The sequence below is a fragment of the Sesamum indicum genome, linkage group LG8 (genome assembly GCF_026168435.1).
Source record: "Sesamum indicum cultivar Baizhima isolate 11 linkage group LG8, ASM2616843v1, whole genome shotgun sequence".
In the NCBI taxonomy this organism is placed as follows: domain Eukaryota; kingdom Viridiplantae; phylum Streptophyta; class Magnoliopsida; order Lamiales; family Pedaliaceae; genus Sesamum; species Sesamum indicum.
In genome coordinates this window covers 16,925,760-16,946,033 of record NC_142664.1, presented here as the reverse complement: position 1 = coordinate 16,946,033, position 20,274 = coordinate 16,925,760, and the positions used below count along the sequence as shown (strand labels likewise).

The 20,274-nt window shown below is 32.2% G+C and overlaps 1 long non-coding RNA gene across 1 annotated transcript; it reads right to left on the bottom strand.

Moving 5' to 3' along the window:
- Positions 1-11,873: 11,873 nt before the first annotated feature.
- LOC105167828 (uncharacterized) lies at positions 11,874-12,589 on the bottom strand. Its single transcript, XR_848286.3, has 3 exons — positions 12,500-12,589; positions 12,234-12,343; positions 11,874-12,013 (listed from the first exon to the last, which is right to left on the bottom strand). It is a non-coding gene; the product is annotated as an uncharacterized LOC105167828 (long non-coding RNA).
- Between the last annotated feature and the right edge of the window lie 7,685 nt (positions 12,590-20,274).

Here is a 20,274-nt window from a genome sequence, read left to right as displayed (position 1 = left end):
ATAATAAACATTTTAAAAAAACTAAAGAGTTGCTATACTTATATGTAAGATCTTAGTATATTCTTTCAAATTAATTAATTATAAAGCTTCCGTTTTAGATTCACCTGGGGAGTATATATAGCGGGTTCGAAGAAGAACCAACACCAATCCCACACAAATTCCTCAAGAACCGTCGAATGACTCGAATCTGCCGCGTGTAAACCTCAAATTCATCGTTTCCCTCCACAAACAACTTGCGGTACAGCCAATACAGGAGCTCACCTCTGCTGGCAGCCAAAGAAACAACACATACAGAAAAGGCCTAATGGAATCAGCAGAGAGAAGCAATGCCATGGATGCCATTGACAGGTCGACAAACCCCTCCATGCAATGCCGAAGAACACCAACACAGGCAGGCGAAAAACGACGAGCCCAAGGCCGAAGCTGGGCGCGGTATGCTAAGTAGTGCAAAAGAAAAGCGGAAACCGCAAGTCCCGTCCTCTTGGGGTGAGTTGCAAACGGAGTTCCTTTATTGCCCTAATACTTGAGCTGCAGGAACGCCAATAGTACAGGAATGAAGAAGGAAAAACCCTGATGAAAAACATTGGTGTAGAGGTGGACAAGATGAGAGACCGTGGTGAAAACAGCTGGGTATGTACCCGGAAAAGAGTACATGGGAAAGGCCAAAAAAACGTCAAGTGTTGCAGTGAATGGAGCAGCATGGAACTGTGCATGGAATCGCGTATATGCGTTGCTTGCCATTACTAGCCATTGATGGCGTGGAGGAGACAAAGATTTTAAGAGGAATTGATGATCAGTGTTGTTTGAAAGATGTAAAGAGCAGACAGCAGGTTGAATTCCAATCGTATGAGCGTTTTAGAAAATAGAGATATTTTTTTATTTGAAAAACAAAAAAACTAACCAAGATAATACATTATCATTATATTAGGTTAGATTCTAATAACTCCAGCTGGAAAGTGGAATGTGTGGAGGGGACCAGCATACCCAAATTTGAAAATATTTATGTGGGCAAATTGCAATTTTCGTCCAGTTTCTTAGGGGCGGTGGCGTTTCCAGTCCAGGTCGTTTCCAAAATAGAATTGTAGAACAGTAATTAAAAAAAATTGTCAATTTTAGGACAAATTACCCTAAATCAGCCGGAATTGTGCACGTTTGGGGCACGTGAGCGTCTGAAAATTGGGGGAAGCATACGTGGCCGGTTAAATAGATTACGTGTAAAAAAAAAAAGGGAGGGGGGGGAGGAACATGACGTGGCAAGCTAACGTGGAAAAAAGGCCACGTCAGCTTGCCTATTAAAATCGCTCTTTTTGCTCTGGAAAACGCATTCACAGCTTACCCCTGATCTTTGCAAGAACCCTAGTTCGCTTACCCCCAATCTTTGGCACGCAAGAAAAAATTCGCTCCCAAGGCACGATTTAGGGAGAAATTGAGCAAGGAATTGAAATGAGCAGTGTTTCATCTCTTGTCGCTTGCTATTGTGGAAAGAGGGCAGTGCTTCGGACCTCATGGACTGAGATCAATCCTGGAAGGAGATTCCATTCATGTAAAAACTACAATGTAAGTTTGTTTTTCTTTTTTGTTCATCTCCACTTTGCTGAATTTTCTCCTCATTATATTTTTTTTATTTTCTTAACTGATTGTAGATGGGTGGGTGTGGTTTTTTTTATTCGGAGAACCCTCCAATGTGTAGAAGGGCGCGTACAATTATCCCAGGTTTATTGCGCAAGAAGAATGAAATGGAAGCTGAAATTTTGAAACTAAATTTCAGACATGGAAGACTTTGGAGACTGACAGTTGTTTTGTTGGTTGTTTACATAATGTGCATTTGGGTGAGTGTTGGATTGTGTTCGAAGAAGCAACAAGAAAAATGTAGGGTGTAGAAGATGAAGAAGATGGTTAGGCTTAGTAGGGTGTAAAAGATGAAGAAGATGGTTAGGCTTTGAATGTATTGTATTTGGTATTTTTGAAATACTTGTATCACTGGTTATATGTAATGGAATTTTCCCCTGTTTCAATGTATTGTATTGTATTTAGTATTTAGTATTTAGTTTCATCTTTCAATTAATTGTATTACAAATTCATATGCTACCATTTGGTTATGTGTAATCCTGTTTCTGCACATTACTTTTCCTGCAAACCAAAACTTCAATATTTCCTGCAAACCAAACCAAAAATTCATATGTTACCATTTGGACTGTAATATACATACTTTCTGGCAAAATTTCTGCACACCAAAACTTCAACAATGCAAAGAAAAATAGAACACTTAAATACCCCTGCTTCATGGCATTTGACTTCACTTGCACAATGCAACCAATGCAAACAGAAAACGTAACTCATAATTTCTGCAAACAGAAAAGTAATAGATAACTCATAACTCATAATTTCTGCAAACAGAAAACATAACTCATAATTTCTGCATATCATAATTTCTGCCAAGAATTCTTACATTGCAATGTATTTGACTTCATGACATTTCACTACACTTGCACAACCAAAAAACACTATCCACAAAAACTCCATTCACAAAAACTGATTCACAAACACTATCCACAAAAACTCCATTCACAAAAACTAATTCACAACACACTATCCACAAAAACTCCATTCCTACCACCCCAACACAAAAACTGATTCACAAAAGCAAGTGCACAAAAACTACTTTTGCCCGTGATCCTCAGAACTTTGGGAAGGCCAGCTAGAGGTGTCAACCCACTTTCTCCCATGCTCCTTCACTATTGTCTTGGAAATAGGAGCTGTCGGGCTGCTTGAAAAAGAAGGCATGAAACTGGTACCAGTCATTGGAGGAGGTGCCCTGATGTTGAGTCTCGGTTGCAATGTCACTTGGGGTCGGAATGACATGTTTGTGTTGGCCATCTGCAGTTGTTCGTACATTGTAGGCCCTTGAACACATGGTGGAGTGGGTGTAGGGCCAGGTTCTGTCAGTATTTCTGGCTCCACATCATGCTGCATTGGCTCATGTAGTTCCACAATTGGAGGTAAAATTGGTGGTTGATCATTTACTCCACTATCACTAGCAGGCATAGTCACCTAATTCAATATCATTGAACACACGGTCAACCAATTTGTACAATATGATTAAACACCCGTAAAAAAGTAAGCATACTTACCCTATTTGGATCTTCATAGACAGAATGTTTCCTCTTCCTTGTAGTGCTTGTGGATGATGAACCTACCTGAAAATGAAAATTAATATACAAAAGAGTACATTAGTTTATATGTATACAACAGATCGTGTATAAAAATAAAAGTGAATATTGAGTCACCTTTGAAAATAAAGCATTCATTTCAATCTTATCAAGCCCAGGTTCTTGCATGTCCTTATATAAGGCACATACTTTGCATTATGCCCCTCTTCACCACATATCTTGCAGTGATGTTTGACATGTTGCCTTCTCAGTTTAATCTGTTTCTTCTGCTTTTTCTTTCCATCTTTTTCTTTACCTTCATCAGGCTCTCTATTTCTTGCTCCAGCAGGTCTTCCAGGACCCCTTCCAAAGTTTGGAGGCAACGGAGGAATGAAGTCTGTCTCAGCCCACAACATTTCACCACTGGGTATAGCAGGATCATACACTGACTTGTATGTATCCACATTGTAGTAAGAGTGAACCATCTCTTCAGGCTGCAAATTTTGATTAAAAATTGCACTGCATGCATGCTTGCAAGGGATTCCTGACAACTGCCACAATCTACATGTACATGTTCTCCTCTCCAAATCCATTGAGAATTGACTCCCATCATAACATGAAATTTGATAGTATCTATCATTGGCCTTAATAGGGATGCAGTCACCAATTTTATCAATGTGTTTCTGCAGCAACCTTTTAATTTTGGGGCACAGATTTCCTTTCCACTGCTTGGATGCTTTTTCCCTGTTTTCTTGCAATCTTCGCATTAGATATTCCCTTATCCATTCTAGCATTGTAAGAATAGGCTTATCTCTTGCATCCATTATGTTTGCATTGAAGCTATCACAATAATTATTAAGTAACATATCACATTTTGGCAATTCAGTAAAATGTGACTTACTCCACTCACTTAGGGGCATGTGTGCTCATCCTTGTACAGATTAACCTGGAAAGTTTGTTCATTCTTCAATTTTGTTGCATGTATTTTCCACTCACATCCCTCCCCAGAACACACAGCATAGACTCTGAAGGAATCATTCTTAGTGAATTTGACAGTTCTTTTATTTTTTATTGCATGTGATTGCACTGCTTTTTTGAACTCTTTCTTAGAACTAAATATCATTCCCAACTCAAGTGCAGGATCATACATTTGATCTGGATTGAATGCAACAAAATTAGGCCCATTCTCCTCATCATCTGACTGTCTATGTTCATCGAGATCATTCTCACTAGCCACCATATCAATTGATTCATTTTCAGAGTTGTCTTCCTCAGCATCATTTTCATCATTTTCGTCATTCATGTCATTTCCTATATCATTTTCATCATTCATGTCATTTCCTCCTGTTTCATCATCCTCCTCACCCCCTGTTTCAGCATTCATGTTATTTCCTCCTACAACTCCCAAAAATACTATGTCATCATCCTCCGCTACTTTAGTTTTCCCCTTCTCCTTCTCCATCACCTTCCCCTTCCCCTTCCCCTTCCCCTTTGCCTTTGTTTTACCCTTTTTCCCCCTCACTGGACCAGTTTCAACAGCAACCTCATTAGGTTCTGGAGGCGTATGTTCAATATATACTGTAAATTCTCTGGTTTGCATGTGATCTAAAGCCTGTTCTAGTATGTCTTCATCACTGAACAATAGTTTAAAGCCACCATTTTTAATTATGTAAAACCTCATTCCTTCCCCAGAAACCCCACATTTTTCAACAAACAGTTCAAGATTTTGCCTGTTCATATGTGTCACATTCACATAATCAAATTTCTGTAATTTCCCCCCAATGCAAGCTGCAACAGGCATGTTTCTAAGTTCACCCCCATAGAACACAGCTACTGTTATAGATTCTGTTTCAGGATCTGTAAAAAGAGCATACAAAAAAGAGAAACCTAAGCAACATAGAAAACAACACACCATACCAATACCAATATTATAATAGCAATTTAATGGGGGACCACGTTTCCCCTTTACAAAATAGCAATACAAAAAAAAATAAATAAATAAACAGACACACACACACAAAACAACAAAGAACAGTCATCTTCAGGGGACCATGTTTCCCCTTTTCAGAATACCAATTTTATTTACTTTAAATACTATTTTGAGAGCACTAAGCACAATGCAAGTAAAATAACAAAAAAAATGGAGGAACCACTTACGATAAGCAGGCGATGGCATATTCACATGCCTGTCTGCGCGAATGACGACCATCTTCCCACAATCGATTCTACAGCAGTGAAAACTCCTTTTCCTTCGTGCTAAAGTCCAGTAATTTCGTTTTTACTCTTTTTTCTTTCTTTACAATTTAGGGATTTGGCTGGGGAAATTTACCCCTCTTTCTTTACCTTACTCTGTAAAAGAGGTGAGAAGACGACGGCACGTGAGAAAGACGTGCCCTCTGTTTTTCCTCCAACACTTTCCACATTGGCAAGCTGACGTGGCCTTTTTTCCACGTCAGCTTGCCACGTCATGTCGCCCTCCCTTTTTTTTACACGTAATCTATTTAACCGGCCACGTATGCTTCCCCCAATTTTCAAACACTCACGTGCCCCAAACGTGCACAATTCCGACTGATTTAGGGTAATTTATCCTAAAATTGCCATTTTTTTTAATTACTGTTCTACAATTCTATTTTGAAAACGACCTGGACTGGAAACACCACCGCCCCTAAAAAACTGGACGAAAATTACAATTTGCCCTATTTATGTCGGCATTTTCTTGGAATGTCCCACACGTTCATGAAATTAAATTCATGGGTCTTAATGAAATTGACTTGATACCTAAGTTTTGAGTTTTCATGTAATTTATATTGTTAATAAGTAGTAGCGTATTTTTTTTTAGGACTGTACAAAAAAAATATACACTATTATATTTGTATAGTTCATTATATTTTTAAAATTAATATAATTTTAATATTATGATTTTTTAAATTTTAATATATTTTTATAAATTAATTAAATATAATTAATTTATAAAAAATAAATTTAAATAAAAATATAAAAATATTGAGTTCATGAATTCAATTGAATCCATGTCGTGGATGAGATCCACGACATGCACATTTTAAGAAAAATATATATTTTTAATGTCAACATTCGCGAGGCAATATACTTTTATAATATATTATATATAAATTATATTTATATAATTTTTTTTATAATACTAAAATAATTAAGCCCCCAAAAAGTTGATGTGAACCCCTTTTACATTTTATTTTATTTTAATAAATATATTGGGTTCTAGTAAATGTTTAATTATTGAAGAATGGAATTATTTCACTTTTCATACCCAAATTATACTCATTTTTTAGTTTTAGTATCCCAAATTTTCAAGTCAGCAAACTTAGTACCTGAAGTTTTTAATGGCCATCCACCTGAGTACCCTCTGGCTTCCGTTAAGTTGGCCGTTAATACTAACAATCAATCTAATTTTGGAGGTAGAATTAGACTGGAATTTATCTATATAAGGCTGTTTATTCAACACACAAAAAAAATTCTATTTTAATTCTTTTCAATTTCAATCTTATAATTTATGAAAATAATTTTAAAAAATTACATATTTAATCTAATTTTTTTAAAAAAATACCAATTTTACTGAAAAAGCATTTTTTTTCTTTTTTCTTGTTGCTTGGCCACAACGCAAATGTTGTCATACTCTAATTTATCGAGGGTTTATGCTATAATTTTTCATATATTTCTTTTAATTATTCTAACGAATGTTTTTTATTTTTGGCTTTTCTTGTGACTTTTTAATAAATTTATAAACAAAATTTTCTCAGCCAAAAATAATAATTAAAATATATTTTTTATTTTGTGCACAAACAACGCTATAATATATCAAAGTATGGATATGCAATTTTATTTCACTCAAAAGTACATTATCATCCTTTGAGTAGTTTATTCAATTTTTCTTTGTTTATTTTTCGGAAACAATATTAGTGATTGAACATAAGATTTTCTTAGTTTTCTTAAATTATTATTAGACGACTATCTCTACATTTGAATTGGTATTTCCATCACGATTTAGTATTTATTTTAATAGAATCTAGGTTTTTTTTTTTTACATTATTGTCCTCAATAATAAAACAAAAATAAAAATAAAAATATTTGGTGTGTTGAATAAAATGACAGCCAAATATGTTCTAATATAGACAAGATCCCGTCTAATTTTTCCTCCAAAATTGGATTGACCATTTGTTTTAATGATCAATCTAATGGAGGGTGCTCAGGCGAATAAAAATTAAAAATTTTGGATACCAAGTCTAATGATTTGAAAATCTGGAGTATTAAAACTGAAAAAGAGTATATTTTGGATACAAAAACTAAAATTATTTTTTTCGGTAAAGGTAAATTTCATTAAGTAAAAAAATATAATAGTACAATAAATCTTGCTTAATCTAAGCGGTTTTCTCGACAGGCCAAGAAATCCGCCATAAGCGGTAAAGCACACAAGTGCTAATAGAAACTAAAATTATTCCCAATGAAGAATAGATGTTTGTTAGTTTTGTAACATATTACCCAAAATTAAGGTGTTCTCAGTACATACAAGAAAGTATTACAAAAAACAAAAAAAGAAAAATATTTAAGTGTTAAAATACAAAAATGTGTATAATTTGGATAGTAAATTACTAGGTAAAATCAATTTACACTCTTCTTATAATGAGAAAAGAGTATTTTACTCTATAAAAAAAATAGTAAAATACCTTCTAAATTTTGAAAAATGAAGAAAAAAAATTCATGTCTAAACTGTTGATATGAAGGTAATTTATATTATTTTTCAAAATAAAGGAGATAATTTGAAGTAAATTATATTTAATCCGTAAAATATCTTCCCTAGTTTAAAAATATGTTTGATAAAACTTACATTATTTCAATGAAAACAATCTTAGGATTATTTTGAATTTGGCAAATTGACAAAAAAAACTCTCATTTTTCATATATTATTATTTTATATTGCAAACACCTGTTAAGTGATTAAATATGTGTTTGAAATAGATGGTACATTTAGATTTTACGACCATATATGCAATGATAATCACTACATCGGTGCAGCATGGAGAAAGAACTACGACCAAAATTTCCGTCAGGAACATTCTTCATTTTTTTAGGACAACATATTTAATGATAATTACTACAAAAAGAATTTAAAAATTATGCTAAATAAATACTATTCCTTACAATTAAACAAAATCAATGTGAGTAGTGGGGAAAAAAATCAAATTGAAGCAAGATATAAAATTTCATGCAACCTACTTAGGCTTTTGTAGATACTACACCCTCTACAACAAATATGACATTTAACCAAATACATCGATAAATACATCAATACAATGAAAAATATAATGGAATCAATTCCAATAAACTCACAAAAAATGATACAAATATACATAATTAATTAGATGGGACTAGAACTCATGGCCTCGAGCTCAATTATGAAATCTTTACTTTAACCATTAGACTAAGACGGTGGTCAAGCATGAAGGGAACTTATAAACTCTTTAAATATTACAAAGGGCTTCGTAATTCTTTTGGAAAAAAATTTTATTAACTCTACAAATAAGATGATATATAAACTTAATAACAAACTTTTTTAAAAAAATTAAAGACTTGATATACTTACATGTAAAATTTTAGTAAATTCTTTCAAATTAATTAATTATAAAGCTTCCGTTTTAGATTCACCTGGGGAGTATGTATCGCGGGTTCGAAGAAGAACTAACAGTAATCCCACACAAATTCCCGACGAACCGTCGAATGACTCGAATCTGCCGTATGCAAACCTCAAATTCATTTCCCTCCACAAACAACTTGAGGTACAGCCACCACAGGAGCTCAACTGCTGGCCGGCAAAGAAACAACAGATACAGAAAAGGCCTGATGGAATCAGCAAAGAGAAGCGATGCCATGGACGCCATTGACAGGTCACCAAACCCCTCCATGCAATGCCGAAGAACACCAACACAGGCAGGCGAAAAACGACGAGCCCAAGGCCGCAGCTGCACGCGGTAGGCTAAGTAGTGCAAAAGAAAAGCGGAAACCGCAAGTCCTGTCGTCTTGGGGTGAGTTGAGAATGGAGTTTCTTGATTGCCCTGATACTTCAGCTGCAGGAAGGCCAATAGTACAGGAATGACCAAGGAAAAGCCCTGATGAAAAACATCGGCATTGAGGTGGACAAGATGAGAGACCGTGGTGAAAACAGCTGGGTATGTTCCCGGAAAAGAGTACATGGGAAAGGCCAAAAAACCATCGAGTGTTGCAGTGAATGGAGCAGCATGGAACTGTGCACTGAATCGCGTATATGCGTTGCTTAACAATTGATGGCGTGGAGGAGACAAAGATTTTTAGAGGAATTGATGATCAATGTTCTTTGAAAGATGTAAAGAGGAGACAGCAGGTCTATATAGTTTTAGAGAGATAAAATGTTGAAGATATACATTGAGTTCGCATATCGCATTTCAGAGCTTTCCATGAAATTTCCACGGATTGAATACTTCCTTCATGGCATTATTTACTCGGAGTAAACGCAATTTTTGTGGTGTAACTATAGCCCAATCTCATTTTAGTCATTTATCTTTATAGAGTTTTGATTTGGTTCTCTGTGTAATTGAATTGCTCAATTTTAGTCCTATTTTGGCCGGAAAAATACCAAGGTTGCCGAAATTTACACGTGGCTCCTACGTGGATATTTAAATTGGGGCTGAGATTTCATTGGTTGAGATTTAGATGACTTGGCAATTTTCGAATTTAAAAAAAAAAAGTTTACATTGCCAAACACTCAGCAAACGGCCGGCGGACGGCGGCGCGACGGACAATGTCGGCGAGAAGATGAAAATTACAAGATCTTTGCACACAATTGATGAAAAACGAAGGGACTGGTCTCAAACAACTCGCAACGACGAGAGGAAGCGAATAGTGGTGGTCCGCGACCGTGGGCCGGCGTGAAGACGGAGAAAACGGCGGCGGACGACGATCGAGAGCTTTAAGTGGATGTATCTTTTCGCCTAGTTGATGAAAATTGATGAAACTAATACCATTAGAACCGTAATGAGCAGGCGAATCCAACGGTACCAGTCCGTGACCGTGGGTCGGCGTGACGACGGAGAAAACGGCGGCGGAATATGGTTTTTGCGGCGGACGATGATCGAGAGCTTCAAGTGGATGTATCTTTTCTCCTAGTTGATGAAAATTGTTGAAACTAGTACCATTAGAACCGCAATGAGCAGGCGAATCTAACGGTACCAGTTTGCGATCGTGGGTCAGCGTGATGGAGGAGAAAACAACGACGGAATGTGATTTCGCGACGGCCATGTAATTTTTTTTTTTTCAAAATTCGAAAATTGCCAAGTCATTTAAATTTCAACCAATGAGATCTCAGCCCTAATTTAAATGTCCATGTAGGAGCCACGTGTAAATTTCCGGCAGCCTTGGTATTTTTCCGGCCAAAATAGGACTAAAATTGCGCAATTCAATTACATAGAGGACCAAATCCAAACCCTAGAAAGATAAAGAATTAAAATGAGATTGGGCTATAGTTACACGACGAAAATTATATTTAATCCTTATTTATTCCACTACAAGAAAACAGGGCATCAGAGACGGAAATTTCCGTCTCTGAAAGTAGGATTTCCGTCTCTAAAACAAATTAGAGACGGAAAATTTCGTCGCGGAAGTCCGTCGCAGAAGGCCGCGTCGCTAATAATTTAGCGACGGAAATATTCCGTCGCGAAATCTGAGACCGAAACGTCGGTCGCTGATTCTGTCGCCAAAAGAGAAGAAAATTTAACTGTAATCCGTCTCTGATTCCGTCGATAAAGGTAAAATAATTTCCGTCTCTAATTCCGTCTCTGAAATGAAGAAAATATTCCGTCGCTAATCCAGCTCTAAAACCTTACAAATTTCCATCTCTAATCCGTCTCTGATTCAGCCTCTAAATTTTCAAAATTTTTCGTCTCTAATCCATCTCTAATTTTTTTGGTTTTTTTTGGGCAGATTTTTAATTTCTGTACCCAAATTAATATCCGAGTCATTATAGCATCAAATATACATTCCATTAATGCCAAAATCTGAATTTTCCAAACAAGAACAACAAATATTAACAAAAAAGATACTCATAATACAACACTAATATAATTAATGTCATCATCCAAATACTACCAAATAATATCAATTTCGACTCCCAAGTCAACAAACATATGTCAAAGTACAACCCAAATCAACATACACTAAGTGATAAACAACCAACAGAAAAAATAAACTAATTATCTTTCCTGGAATGTGTTGCTCCTGTTGTCCCGACCTACCAACAAATTGATGGTTTGTGTATCCCACATCTTGAAGTAATTTTCGAATTAGTTCTTGTAGGTATGCCTCCCTCTTCGGAGCCTCTTCAATGAAATCTGGTATATTGTCGATGCTTCCTATCTCACTCAGCATCTTAAGCACGGCCTACAAAATATACAAGAAAAGAAACACTGTCAGACTTAATGTGGCTTGTAAGGATAGCATAAGTACTATGTTTGTCTTTAGTAAGTACTTCGTTCATCCCATTTGAATACCAAAATTTTCCTGGCAGCTTCACAAACAGTAAATGCAAGTACCTCATTGGCTCCACCATGAAGAGGGCCATACGGGCTCCAACTACACCAGCGAGGGCTGTATACACATTAACACCACTGCACACAACAATTTGCATGAGTTACAAACCAAAAATTTTTTTTCCCATGTTCACGAAGACAATAAGATACAACCTTGAAGCAAGGTGCCTTGCAGCTGCAGTGGAGCAATTCATTTCATGTTCTGCATGTAATATGAAAAGAATATCAAGAGCACGAGCAAGCCGTGGATTAGGTTTATAAGACCTGTTGCCCCTGTTTGTTCCATGATCAAAACCCTTGGTTAGATTAAGCGGATAAGTTTCAAAGAGAAAATACACTTGCTAGTGTAGTTTTATGCTGCAGTTACTTAAAACCAATATCCTGCAAACTTGAAAATATAAGTGGAAACAAAAAGTAAATCCACTTAAACTAGCATTTACACAAATTTGATCTTGTCGGCAAAAATTATCTCTAACAAAAGTACAGCACTTACAATGAATCAAGCATATATAAGAAGTTCTCTGAGTATGAGAGGTTGCTGGATGGAAGAACAGGTGGCCTTCCAGCCATTCTCAAGTAAGCGGCTGCAGCAATTGTAGGCGCCTGCAGATATAATTACTAGACTCTTAGTACTGATGCCACCAAAACTCATGACCAGCTGTATGATATTACGAAAGACGCAGAAATATACAAAAGATGCACATCCTAGACATGAACCAGTATTATAACTGTCAATATAAGTGAAGGAAGAAACACCACCTTCCCGAGTATGCGGACAATTTGCTTATCTCTCACTTGTTTAGACTTGTATATGTCTTGGCCCTATATGAAAAATGAACCAAATAATCATAATTATTTTTTATTATTATTATTATTATTATTATTATTATTATTATTATTATATTATTATTATTATTATTATATTAGTATTATTATTATTATATTATTATTACTACTACTACTACTATTATTATTAGTGTTAGTATTATTATTACCATTATTATTATTGTTGTTGTTGTTATTATATTATTATTATTGTTGTTAGTATTATTATTATTATTTTAAATTATGAGACATAAATCATAAAATTTTTACATAGATATAGTTGAAATTAATATATGTTCACAATCTGCAAAATTTATATATATTTAGAAATGTTAGTATAACATTGATATAACTATCATCTTATATTGTTGAACAACATGGGTTAATCTAGCCATCAAAATTCAGATCAGACCGTTAGGTATGATAAAACTTACAAAAAAATACATTTGGTAAAGTTTTAGACTTATTGGATATACGGATGTCGAGATATCGTACTCGAAACAGAAGAGTAATCATTCAAGAAGGTGTATCGTTAAATCAGACCATGTGATTTTAAATAATACCGTCCGATATGATCTAATGGACATAGTCTTGTATATATCGATATGATCTAATGGACATAGTCTTGTATATATTTAAATTTCGTTTGAATCAGGTGCCCCGATTTTAAGATATCGTAATTATTGATTAAACTTTTTAATCTCATTATATATAAAATAAAATAATAATTAGAATTGTCAACTATCATCATCATCATCATTATTATTATTGTTGTTGTTATTATTATTATTATTATAATTTTTTGATTAATTCATAGAAATTATTAAATTTTGACATAAATTTATAAATAATAAAAAATTATAAATGAATTACTTGTTAATTTAAGAAAAATATAACGTAATACAAATATATATTAAAATATAACATAAAGTTTATATATGTCATATTAAATAATAATTTTAATTATAAAAAAATATAATTTACTAAGTTGTTGATTAAATTTATTTTTATATAAAGATTAAATGTATAAATAAAAGTACCATAATTTATTATTATCCAAAATAAAATATATGATATTGATTAATAATTATATATATGGTCAATTTTGATTATAAAATTTATCAAATATTAAATATAAAATAAAATATATAAAAAATTCAAAAATAAAAATATGTACAAAATAAAAAAATAATAAAAAGTTTACTTTTAGTTTTATTGTAATTAATTAAAAATAAAAATACATTATAATTATACAAATATATATATTATCATGTTATATAATTACAACTTAATTATTATTACATAAATAAAAAATTTCTTATTTTTGTGTTTTAATATTTTAATAAATAAAAAAATTCCTATTTACACCATCAGAGATGGAAATTTCCGTGGCTAAATTAAAAAAAAATTAACTACGGAAACAGAGACGGAAATAACCAAGTCTCAGCAATCTCAATTTTTAAGCAATCATTTAACAGTATCAGAGACGGAAATAGAGACGGAACATAGCGAAATTATAAATCCGTCTCTAAAATAAAAATTATTAGTAATTTATCATAAAAAGGATTTCCGTCTCTAAATCCGTCTATGATAAAGACGGATTTTGTTCCGTCTCTAAATTTTGGTCTCTAATACCCTGTTTTCTTGTAGTGTTCAATTTAATTTGTATGCTCGAAAGATGATTGAGTATCAAGTGATTAAACTAGTAGGTGGACACGTGCTTCAACATATATCAGGCGAAGGAGGACCTAACCCTATAATCAAACATAATTAAAAACTAAAGTTATACAAGTTTGTATCCAATTTTTTTTATTTTAATAGTCATCTACCAATTAGCTTCATCTGTTAGTTTTTCATTCATTTTTTTGAGTGAACTGATTAAAACATCCTTGTGAACTATGTATTATAATTTTACTTATTTTTAAAAAATTTAAATTTATTTTATGAACTAAGTGGATAATTTCTTCTAGACTTTTTTTACTTGGACTTATTTTTCACATTTCATCTCTATAGAATATCAAAACTATTTCCTTTTATATAATTTTGCTAAAGTTATCAATGATTTAGATTTTTGAGTGGAAGATTTGAAAAAAAAATATTTCAAATGTCTTTATATTAAAAGAATAAAAAATTTATCAGTGTTTAACAAAATATAATTCAAATTAGAATTAAAAATTTTTAAATTTCTCAAATTGAATTATCCTAATAAGTTTAAAAAATATGTTATTAAGAATTTGATATTCATACTACTAAATTCATCAATTTAAATATAGCTTAATCTCATTTGTCAATTCTCTTTTCAACTTCACACTTCAAATTTTTTTTTTTTTTTACTTTCTAAGATTGTTTTCATTGAAATAATGTAAGTTTTATCAAGCATATTTTTAAAATAGGGAAGATATATATTTTACGGATTAAATATAATTTACATCAAATTATCTCCTTTATTTTGAAAAATAAAGTAAATTACCTTCATATCAACAGTTTTTTTTTTTTTTCATTTTTCAAAATTTAGAAGGTATTTACTAATTTGTTTTGTTAGAGAGTAAAATACTCTTTTCTCATTATAAGAAGAGTGTAAATTGATTTTACCTAATAATTTACCATCCAAACTATACACATTTTTGTATTTTAACACTTCAATATTTCTTTTTGTTTTTTGTAATACTTTCTTCTATGTACTATATAAGGACACCTTTATTTTGGGTAATATGTTACAAAACTAACAAACATCTATTCTTCAGTGGGATTAATATGTTTCGACGTTGCATTTTCAACTATATAATGCCTAAACCCAAATATTTGTATGGTAAATTTTTCAAGCAAAATATACACTACATGTTAGGATGAAAGGAAAATAAATTTGCTTTAATAAAAATGGGTGAAACTGCTAAAATTTTGATTGTCTCGAAATTCGATGAAACTAGACCCAAAAGTAGGCCTACTCGGTAGCGTTTCTTTGGTAAATTTTCTAAGTTAAATAAGAACTACATGTTAGGATCAAAGAGAAATAAATTTTCTTAAACAAAAACGTTTAAGACTGCTAAATTTTTAATTGACTCAGAATTTGATGAAACTTGACCCAAAAGTAGGCATAACCCTACCATTTATATCGTAAAGTTTCTAAGCTAAATAAACACTAGATTTTAGGATTGAAGGAAAATAAACTTGTTTAGTTAAAAACGTATAATACTTTTAAAATTTCAAGTATCTCAGACACCCACAAAACTTGTTCCAAAAGTAGGCCCAAATCCTATCATTCGGATTGTAAATTTTGTAAGCTAAATATTCACTATATGTTTGGATGAGAGAAAAATAAAGTTGATTCAATAAAAATGCATAAAATTGCTGAAATTTCTCTTGTCTTAGAATTCAAGGAAATATGACCCAAAAGTAGGTCTAAAGCATAGCATTTTTATGTTAAATTTTCTAAGATATATAAGAACTTCATGTTAGGATGAGTAGAAAATAAACTTACTTCAATAAAAACACGTAAAACTGCTAAAATTTTGACTGTTTTAGAATTCCACGAAACTTGACACAAAAGTAACCCAAAATCCTAATATTTGTATAGCAAATTTTCTAAGAAAAATAAGGACTACATGTTAGGATGAAAGAAAAATAAACTTGCTTTAATAAAAATGCATAAATCTGCTAAAATTATGACTGCCTCAAAATTTTTCGAAACTTGACCAAAAAGTAGGCCTAATCCATAGCATTTCTATGCTAAATTTTTTAAGATAAAGAAACACTGGATGTTAGGATGAACGGAAAATAAACTTACTTCAATTAAAACGGTAAAACTGTTAAAATTTCATCTACCTCACAAATTCCACAAAATTTGACTCGACAGTACGCCTAAACCCAAATATTTGTATGGTAAATTTTTCAAGCAAAATATGTACTACATGTTAGGATCAAAGGAAAATAAACGTGCTTTAATAAAAATGGGTAAAACTGCTACAACTTAGACTGTCGCAAAATTCGACGAAACTAGACCTAAAAGTAGGCCTACTCTGTAGCGTTTGTTTGGTAAATTTTCTAAGTTAAATATAAACTACATGTTAGGATGAAAGGAAAATAAATTTGCTTTAATAAAAATATTTAAGACTGCTAAATTTTTAATTGACTCCGAATTTAATGAAACTTGACCCAAAGGTAGGCATAACCCTACCATTTATATCGTAAAGTTTCTAAGCTAAATAAAGATTGAAGGAAAATAAACTTGTTAAGTTAAAAATGTATAATGCTTTTAAAATTTCAAGTGTCTCAGACATCCACAAAACTTGTTCCAAAAGAAGGCCCAAATCCTATCATTTGGATTGTAAATTTTGTAAGCTAAAGATTCACTATATGTTTGGATGAAAGGAAAATAAAGTTGATTCAATAAAAATGCATAAAATTGTTAAAATTTCTCGTCTTAGAATTCAAGGAAATACGACCCAAAAGTAGGTCTAATGCATAGCATTTTTATGTTAAATTTTCTAAGATATATAAGAACTTCATTTTAGGATGAGTAGAAAATAAACTTACTTCAATAAAAACACGTAAAACTGCTAAAATTTTGACTGTTTTAGAATTCTACGAAACTTGACACAAAAGTAACCCAAAATCCTAAAATTTGTATGGCAAATTTTCTATGAAAAAATAAGGACTACATGTTAGGATGAAAGAAAAATAAACTTGCTTTAATAAAAATGCATAAATCTGCTAAAATTATGACTGCCTCAAAATTTTTCGAAACTTGACCAAAAAGTAGGCCTAATCGATAGCATTTCTATGCTAAATTTTTTAAGATGAATAAACACTGGATGTTAGGATGAACGAAAAATAAACTTACTTCAATAAAAACGCGTAAAACTGTTAAAATTTCATCTACCTCACAATTCCACAAAATTTGACTCGAAAGTGGGCCTAAACCCAAATATTTGCATGGTAAATTTTTCAAGCAAAATATGCACTACATGTTAGGATGAAAGGAAAATAAACGTGCTTCAATAAAAATGGGTAAAACTGCTAAAATTTCGATTGTCTCAAAATTCGACGCAACTAGACCCAAAAGTAGGCCTACTTTGTAGCATTTGTTTGGTAAATTTTCTAAGTTAAATAAGAACTACATGTTAGGATGAAAGGGAAATAAAATTTTGTTAAAAAAAACTTATAAAACTTCTAAAATTTTGATTGTCTCAGCATTCAACGAAACATGACTGTAAAGAAGGCCTAAACCCTAGCAGTTATTTGGTAATGTTTCTATTCTGAATAAGCACTAGATGTTAGCATGATAGAGAAATAAACATGGTGTAATAAAAACGCATAAATTTGCTAGAATTTCGGCTGTTTCAGAATTCCACGAAACTTGACTAAAAAGTAGGTCAAAAACCCTAGAATTTGTATTGTAAATTTTCTAAGCTAAAGAAGCAGTATAGATTAGGATGAAAAGGAAATAAATTTGATTTAGTAAAACGCGTAAAACTGCTAAAATTTTTGTTGTCTCAAAAATCCACGAAACTGAACCCCAAAGTAGCCCAAAACCATAGATTTGTTTTGTAAAATTTCTAAGCTAATAAGCACTACATGTTAGGATGAAAGAGAAATAAACCTACTTTAACAAAAATGTGTTAAACTGCTAAAATTTCGGCTGCCCCAGAATTCCCTAATACTTGACCAAGATGTCGGTTTAAACCCAAAAATATTTATGGTATATTTTATAAGATAATGAAGCACCACATGTTAGGATGAAATAAATTTGCTTTGATAAAAATGCATAAAACTGTTAAAATTTTCCATTCTCAAAATTCGACCAAACTTGACCTAAAAGTAGGCTTAAACACTTGGATCGTAAATTTTCTAAGCTAAATAAGCCCAACATTTTTGGATGAAAGCAAAATAATATGGTTTTAATAAAAACATGTAAAACTTCTAAAATATTGACTATCTCAGATTTCCACGAAACATAACTCAAAAGTGGGCTTAAACCCTCGCATTTGAATTTTAAATTTTCTAAGCTAAATAAGAACTACATGTTAGGATGAAAGAAAAATAAAATTGTGTTAAAAACAACTTATAAAACTTCTAAAATTTTGATTATGTCAGTATTCAACGAAACAAGACCGAGAAGAAGGCCTGAACCTTAGCATTTATATTGTAAATTTTCTAAGCCAAAATAAGAACTAGATGTTTGAAGATAAGGAAATAAACATGCTCTGTAAAAAACGCGTAAACCTGCTACAGTTTCAGTCGTTTCATAATTCCACGAAACTTGACTAAAAATCATGTCAAACCCATAGAATTTGTATGGTAAATTTTCTAAGATAAATAAGCATTATATGTTAGGATGAAAGGAAATATAAATTTGTTATAAGAAAATTCGTAAAAAAAAATGCAAAATTTTGGTCTGTCTCAAAATTCCACGAAACTTGACCCAAACGTAACACAATATCCTAGAATTTGTATGGTAAAGTTTCTTAGCTAAATAAGAACTACATGTTAGATGCAAGAGAAATAAACCTGCTCTAACAAAAATACATAAAACTGCTAAAATTTCGTCTACATTAGAATTTTACGAAACTTGACCAAAATTGTATGGTAAATTTCCTAAGATAAAGAAGTACTCTATGTTAGGATAAAAGAAAAATAAATATACTTTAATAAAAATGCATAAAATTGCTAAAATTTCGTCTATTTTAGAATTCGATGAAAATTTTACACAAAAGTAGTCCTAAACCTAGCATTTGTATCTTAAATTTTTCAATCTAAATAAGCTCTACATTTTAGGATGAAAGGAAAATAAACATGTTTTAAACCTGTGAAACTTCTAAAATTTCGAGTATCTCTGACTTCCATGAGACCTGACCCAAAAGTAGGCCTAAACCCTAGCATTTGAATCATAAATTTTGTAAGCTAAATAAGCACCATATGTTAGGATGAAAGAAAAATAAACTTGCTTCAATATAAACGTGTAATATTGCTAAAATTTCGCCTGTCTCGGAATTCAAGGAAACTTGATCCGAAAATTTGTCTCACCCATAGCATTTTATGTTGAATGTTGTAAGTAAAATAAGAACTACATGTTACGATGAAGGAAGATAAACTTGCTTCAATAAAAACGTGCAAACTGCTAAAATTTCGACTGTGCCTCATAATTCCATGAAACTTGACCAAAACTAGCCCAAAACGCTAGCCTTGTATGGTAAATTTTCTAAAAAAAATAAGGACTACATGTTTAGGATGAAAGGAACATAAACTTGATTAATAAAAATGCATAAAACTGCTAAAAGTTCGACTGCCTAAGAGTTCCCCAAAACTTGACTGGAAAGTAGGCCCAAATCCTACGATTTGTTTGGTAAATTTTCTAAGTTAAATAAGCATTAGATGTTAGGATGAAAGGAAAATAAACTTACTCCGCTAAAAACATGTAAAATTGTTAAAATTTCGTCTGTCTCAAAATTCCGCAAAACTTCATCCAAAAGTAGGCCTAAACCTAAACATTTTGTATGGTAAATTTTCTAAGCGAAATATGCACTACATGTTAGGATGAAATAAAACTAAACCTGGTATAGTAAAAATGGGTAAAACTACTAAAATTTCGGCTGTCTAAGAATTTGATGAAACTAGACCAAAAAAGCAGGCTTAAACCATATCATTGTATGGTAAATTTTCTAAGTTAAATAAGAACTACATGTGAGGAAGAAGGGGAAATAAAATCGCGT